We start from the raw sequence: 7,137 nt of genomic DNA on the forward strand, positions 1-7,137 counted from the left end.
AAAACCTCCTTGCTCCCATCCCCGTAGTGCATCCTGGGAAATGCAGTACACCTCTTGAGGATGATGCTGCCCGGTGAGCCCACTGTACCTCTCGGGAAACTGCATGTCCCAGAAATCCCGGGGGAAACCCCAGGGCACGCTGGGGGCTGTGGTTCTAGCCCCCCATAGCCGCCCCAGGGGCTGGGGACCCGGCTGGGGCTGAGGGGGCGGGGCTGAAGTTGTCGAATCCACAGCGATGGGAAGACGGGGTGGGGGGAGGGGGGCCGGCCCCGGGCAGCTATTGGCTGCGGACACAAGATGTGGGCGGAGCCAGGCGCGGCGGGGCGAGGCGCGGAGCTGTTCAGAGCACCTGAGGTGCTGAGTCCGAGGGAGGCTCCGGGCGAGGAGCCGAAGCTGAGGCCGTCGCCGCCGCCGCCGCCGCAGCCACAGTCACCCGCGGAGGGATGGGACCCGGAGCGAGCCGGAATACCCCGCAGCCTGCGAACTGACCGCTCGCCGGCGTCAGGGAGAGGGGCGCCCGCCCGCCCGCCCGTCAGGTGAGTGTCCTGCCCGCGAGCCGGCCGGGGACCGGGCTAGTGAAGAGCCGAGTCCGGGAGCCACAGCCCGGGGCTGAGCTGAGGTCCGGGGAGCGGACGGCCCGACACCTCCATCCTGTTCTCCCCGATCCCGGAGCCGGCCTACCCTGGGGTGGCACTTATCCCCACCTCATCCTGCCAAGGAGGGTGACCTGCGTGCTCCCCCGCCCCCTCTAGTACTCATCCGAGGGGCCCCCACCCCCATCTTGGGGCTACTCTGGCTGAGGGCAGGACGGCCAGCAGACCTCCCAGCTCTGGGAAGGGAGAGTCAGAGGACCCCCAACCTCTATCTCAGCCCACCTGGGAGGAGGACCTGCAGAGTTAGTTCCCCTCTCCAGCCCCCTTCTGTGCACAAAGATAAGGGGGACCCCAGATCCCGCCTCGAGACTTCTCTGTTTGGGGGGTAAGGATGACCAAAAGGCGCCGAATGCCCCCTCACTCCCTGTCTCATTTCACCTGGGAAAAAGGAGCTGCAGAACTTTCCCCCGCCCCCTTCTCTGTTCAGGGATGAGGGATACCCCAGCTCCTACCGGGGGCTGCTCTGCCTGAGGGCAAGGGTAGATAGGAGACCTCTGTGGTTGCGTTTATGGAGGGGGAACAGGGGACAGCCAACTCAGCCATCCTGGAAGGGAAGTAAGCTGAGGGACCCCCACCCTCCTTGCCCAACTCCCAACTTAGAGCTGCTGGTTCTATAGGGAGGAATGTGGGTGGGATAAAAGAAACACCCCCCCCCCAACCCCGCCCCCAGCTGTTTTGTGTTCGGGAGCTGTTCTTGCCGTGAATGGGGATAGAGGACTGCTGAAAAGGATCTCACATCCCCGAAGCTTCTTTTTTTTGGATGTGGGTCTGAGGGAGACCCCTGTCCCCTGAGTTGCTCCATGTGCAAGACATGGGGCTAAGAACCTCGTCCCTCTGCCTGAGTTGCTTTGTTTGTTCTCTGTAGATTGTGCGGTGGGGAGAGGGAGACCCCACGTATCAAAGATACTCTGCTTATGAGAAAAGAGAGGAGGACCACCGTCATCAGAGATGCTTTTGCCTTTTTTGTGTAGGGATGGGGAGGGCTGAAGGGCACCCTGCTCTCCACATCCTCATCTCTATCTGGGCGTGGGGCTGGGGGTGGAGAGGGGTTCCTCCATTCCCCACATTAGAGCTCGCTCTCTGCCAGGGGCTGGGGCTGGGGGTGGGGACAAGACTGAGAAAGACTGAGGGGACCCGCCCCCCGCCTGAAATCTGCTCTGTCCGAGGTCAGAGACGCTGAGGGTGGGAGGGCGGAGAGGTTGAGGAGACTCCGCCCCTGGTCTCAGAGGGTCTTTTTCAACCCCAAATCCCTCATAGCTCCCAGGCAGCTCGGCTCCCGGATGCCCGACCAGATTCTGTTTGGGATGCAGGAGCCTGGCACATGTGGGCGGGGCAGAGGTGCAGGCTTCTTTCTGTGTCTGTTTCTCCGTTCTTTCCAATCCCACCCCCTACTTCTCACCCCCCTCACCTCCTCCGGGCTGTGGAGCATGTGTCCCAGGCCCCTTAGCTACGGCTTTTCTCGTTGCCAAGTGCCTGAGGTAGGAGGCTACTGGATGTCGGGAAGGGGAACCGTTCCTCTCGCAGCTTCGACGGTGGATGGGTGCCTCCTGATCAGGAAGATCAGAACTGATCCGTACCCCCTCCTAGAGGTCCACCCATTCTGAGATAGCTGAAGAAAACTGGGGTCCACAAACCAACCCCCCAAATGCATTTGAGAGGGGAAGAGAGGAGTCAGGAACCGCCCACTTGGGGGGATGTATCTAAGGCCAAGTGGGGAGTTACTTCCGAGCTGAATCCCTCTTGGCGCTTTCCCATTAGGCTTGTAGGCTTTAATGCTTCGGGCTTCAGGGGCAAAAACGCTAACAAAAACGATGCAGCCAGTGGAGGCCTTGCAGTGTTTATTTGAATTGGGCTTTCTCCCTTCTGAGAGCTGAAGTAGGTGGTAAATGATCAAGAAACCATATGCTTCAGAGCCGGTCCAGACATAATAGGTGAAATGAGTTGAGGTTTTTCTGCTTGCTCTTCTGTGCTTGGAGAATCATGGTTGCTCTGCTGCATTTCAAGCACAGGGCAAAGAAACGCTGGTCCTGAGGAAACTCTAAAACAGGCTAACTGCCTGACTTGGGCTTGCAGAATGAAAAATGAAGTTAAAGCCTAAAACGTGCCTTAAGCAAGGCAAAGGGAGACAAAAGCAGGCTCACGTTCCCTCTCCTGGCTCCTGCAGAAGAAAAGAGGGGGAAACCAGAGAGGGCTGCCGTGCTCAAATACAAATACAATCCAATTAACCCACTGACATATGGCCTGAACTCTTTTGCGTTATCCAAAGGGATATCCTATTTGATCGTTTCTAATGTGGATTTTTGGAGATGGTATCTAAGTGAATTGGAAACAAAGGTATTCATTTTTATTTCCTTGGAGGCTGGGGAAGAGGAGGGAGATGCATCAACTCTCACTATACCAACACATCTCTGCAGAAGGGAGCCATACCGGACTGACTGTTCGGGTAATGAATTGTTGCAAATCTCATTAAAGCAAAAGGAAAGGCAGATCAAACATTTTCGTTATTAAAGGCAGCAGATAATTCTAGATGAGCAGCTGTTTTCCCTCGGCTCTTTTTAATGTTTCTTCTTCTGTCAGCCATTTTTGATCCAATAGTGATCTTTTTTTTTTAAATCTTATATATATATATATAGGAGGAAATTCTTCACTACAAGGAGGAAATGCTTTGGCTTGGATGCATGTCTTTAAGACTTATTGCACAATTCATACATTGGGGTTGCTTCTTTTTATTTCCTGTTTATCCTGTTTAGTTTATAGTATGGAATTAAGGAGATAGCTAAAGTGTGTCCCTTCTTCTTTTCAGGCTAAATGACTATTTCTGGGTGTTAGTGTGATTCAGATTTTTAAAACCACCTCAGTCATAAAATATGACTATTTAATCTCTCATTTAGTTCTCTCATGTTTCAATAGTAGCTGAATTTAAGACTTATGATTTGACTCTATGAGTGGTGTGCTTTGTAAAAAAGCTGAACCCGGAAGCCCCTCTCCATGCCATATTTCAATGCAACAGATGTAAAAAGACTAGTTTGACTTCCACATCCTTAATTGGGGATCTTTCTTGAGAAATGGCTTCATCCAAGGGAATCAAAGTGGAATGTAAGTTGCTGTTAAAATTCTGCAGAGCCATCCAGCTTCTTCCAGGTGTAAAACCCCAGGACTTCCCTCCTGACTCCTTGCCTCAATAATAAACTTTTCACAACAGTAATAAGGTAGCACTACAGACAGTGATTAATCGTAGATGATCGTTTAGCTTGGCCACTGAATTGTTTTCTCATGTGAATTCATTAGAGGGAGTAAACTGTGAATTCAATCATTGGGATTCTGTTACAGGTGGAAGAATGGTGAGATTTTGTCCAATGAAGTTGGTAACTACAAACAATATGAGTCAATAGTGTGATGTGTCTGACAAAAAAAGTTAGTGATGGTCTCTGGAATGAGGAAGGAGATTGTACCTCTCACTGTAGCCTAAATTGGTTAGATTGCCTCTGGGGTATTATGTTCATTTCTGAACTTCTCATTTTAGAAAGGTCATTTAATCAACTGGAGCATATCAAGAGGAAGTTGACCAGGATCATGAGGAGACTTGAAACCTAGGAGGAAATGATGAAAAAATAGGGGAAGGTTCAGCCTGGAGTAAAGAAAATTCATCAGGGACATGACCTGACCCCTGACTTCAAATATTTGAGGAACTATTGCAAGGAAGGGGAAATCCTATTGAATACTCTTTGGTTCCAAGGGAGAACTAGAACCAAGGAATGAAAAGGCATAATTTTAGGGTGAAAGTTTTCAGTTCAGTGTAGTGAAGAATTTTCTGTTCACTAGAGCTGTCCCTAAGTGGACTAGAATACCTAGGAAAGAGTAAATTCCTACTACTGGAATTTTTTTTAATTTAATTTAGTTTTTGTTATATTTTAAGTTCTAAACTCTCTTCTTCCCTCCCCACCTTGCATAAGAGAAGGCCACCATTTGACACAGTATACACACACACACACACATATATACATGTATGCATATATACGTGTATGCATATATGTGCATATATTTGTGTGTAAACTATTCCTGCATACTTCTATTTATCAGTTTTTTCTCTGGAGGTGGATAGCATTTTCCTTCATAGGTCCTTTGTAGTCCACTTGAGTATAATACTCAGAATAACTTAGTCATTCACCATTGTTCTTGGAACAATATTGTTGCTACTGTATACAGTGTTCTCTTGGTCCTGCTCATTCTTCATTATTTTACACAAGATTTTCCATGTTTTTCTAAAAATCGACCAGCTCATCATTTCTTACCCTGGAGATATTCAAACAGAAACTAGATAATCAATATAAGAAATGATTTAGGGGAAATTCTGCATCGAGGAAGGATTAAGGCAGATAACATCTGAAGTGCCAAGATTCCATGATTCTGCTTTATATTTTAGCACTTTGTTGCTGGAAATTAAAACCCCAGAGTAGTACTTCACCTGGCTATTAATTAGATCTCTAACACTTGAGGTGGGTAGGTGGCCCTGGAGTCAGGAGAACCTGAGTTCAAATCCTGCCTCAGACACAACACAAAACTAGCTGTGTGACCTTAGGCAAGTCACCTAACCCCAAATGCCCTACCTTCCCTCTCCAAAAAGCAAAAAAAAAAAAAAAAAAAGATCAGTAACAATAAATTATATAACAAAACAATAATATAACTGTGCAATATGTCTGCTGACTATAGTTTTGGTTTTAACTTATAAAAAGTACAGTTAATGGGATGTAGGTTGCTGGTTGATATAGCACTAGACTGGAAGTCAGGAAGATCTGAGTTCAAATCCTGTCTCAGACCTCTATTAGTTATGTGATGCTGGGCAAGTCACTTGACCTCTCTCAGTCTCAGTTTCCTCATCTAAAAAATGGGGGTTATAATAGTAACTACTTTCCAAGGATGTTGTGAGGCTCATAAACAAAGCACTTTACAAACTTTAAAGTGCTATATAAATTCTAGCTATTATTATATTCCTGGTTATATACTGGCTAATCACATGACCTTGGGCAACTTCGTCTCTGAGCCTCAGTTTCCTCACCTGTCAAATAAAGAAATTGGACTAGAAGATCTCTGAGTTTCCTTCCTGCTCTTCATTTATAATCTATGACTGGAAAAGGTAATTTCAAAATATTTTGAAAGCAAGAAGAGCACCTGTATTAGTCTTTTAAAAGTCCCTGCTTCTTAACATTTGCAGTGACCTGTGCTGGATGGGAGTTAAATCCAAGCTGCCCAGTGCCTGGCTTTGCTAGGAAGAAAAAAAAAAGGAAAAAATGAGAGCTAAATTAAGTAAAAAGACAATTATGTCATGACTGCCCAAGGATTTATTATCCAGTTCAAGGATTATTATTGTGCTTTCTTTCCCCTCTTCCTCCTTCTGGTTGCCTGTCAATTATTTCATCTCTCATTACCCCTTTGAATGGAGGTTGGAGGAAAGAATTGGGACTGAAGTCCTTTGGTGCTCAATTAGGAGAGCTGATTCAAAAACTGGCTGAAAGAAGGTTTAGGCAGATCTCCTCTATGAAAATCCATGATCAGGTGGTGGCTAGGTGGTGCAGTGAATAGAGCACTGGCCCTGGAGTCAGGAGGACCTGAGTTCAAATCCAGCCTCAGACACTTAACACTTATTAGCCGTGTGACCTTGGGCAAGTCACTTAACCCCAATTGCCCTGCCTTCCCACCTCAAAAAAAAAGAAAACCCATGATCCATGCTACCCCTATACTGTATAACTGAGCCTGGGCTAAGTGATAAAGCAGAGGATACCCATCAAAAAGAGCTCCAGGTACAAAGGTCTAGAATGGATCCTGAATGTTACTGGTGGCTGTCTCTGTTCTTTGGTGCCATGACCAGACATTTTTGATTTATGTTTTGAGTGGAGAAATGACCTAAGAGAGATCCTGGGTATCCCTCAAATAACCATGTGAACCTAGTATTTTAGGGTTGTTTTCAGCTACCAAACAAATGATACAGAAAGAGACTATGTTGACTGAATGTTATGTTTGATCTATTTCCAAATGAACAAACCTCCAGAACCTCTGCAAAGTAGGGACTACTGGAGAGTATTTATGTCTGTGAAAGACATAACTATGTCTGTGTTTACACAGATTTCTACTGTAAACTAAATTCTGCCCAAGTAGCCCATAAGTTACTGAAAAGTTAGAGATCTGTTTATTTTGCAGCTGACAAAGAGTAAAGGTAATCTTTCCAAACATTGTCTTCAACTGCAAGAATTTGACTTTATTGATCAATATTGTTCTGACAGTGTTTGGAAGTGGCATGGAAGAGGTGGATGGATTGTAATTGTATTATAATCAGTCTAAATTCCTCTCCACTTTTGCACTCTAATAATGAAAGAGACAAGGAGAGGGAGGGAGGGAGGGAGGGAGAGAAGAAGGAGGGAGGAGGGAGAGGAAGACAGAGGGAAAGAGAGAGAGAGAGAGAGAGAGAGAGAGAGAGAGAGAGAGAGAG

General features: G+C 46.9%; 1 protein-coding gene across 2 annotated transcripts in view; it reads left to right on the forward strand.

Annotated features, from left to right (window-relative positions):
* Window positions 1–341: 341 nt before the first annotated feature.
* The window catches only part of SMPD3 (sphingomyelin phosphodiesterase 3), a 273,255-nt gene continuing 266,459 nt past the window's right edge, over window positions 342–7,137 (forward strand). For both annotated transcript variants that reach the window (XM_069085666.1, XM_069085664.1), the window contains exon 1: window positions 342–536. The gene's annotated coding sequence lies outside the window, so the exon portion shown is untranslated. The remainder of the gene's footprint in view (window positions 537–7,137) is intronic.

The sequence above is a fragment of the Petaurus breviceps genome, unplaced genomic scaffold, assembly GCF_028583685.1.
Source record: "Petaurus breviceps papuanus isolate PSGF00001 unplaced genomic scaffold, PetGlider_PUasm1.0 176, whole genome shotgun sequence".
Classification (NCBI taxonomy): domain Eukaryota; kingdom Metazoa; phylum Chordata; class Mammalia; order Diprotodontia; family Petauridae; genus Petaurus; species Petaurus breviceps.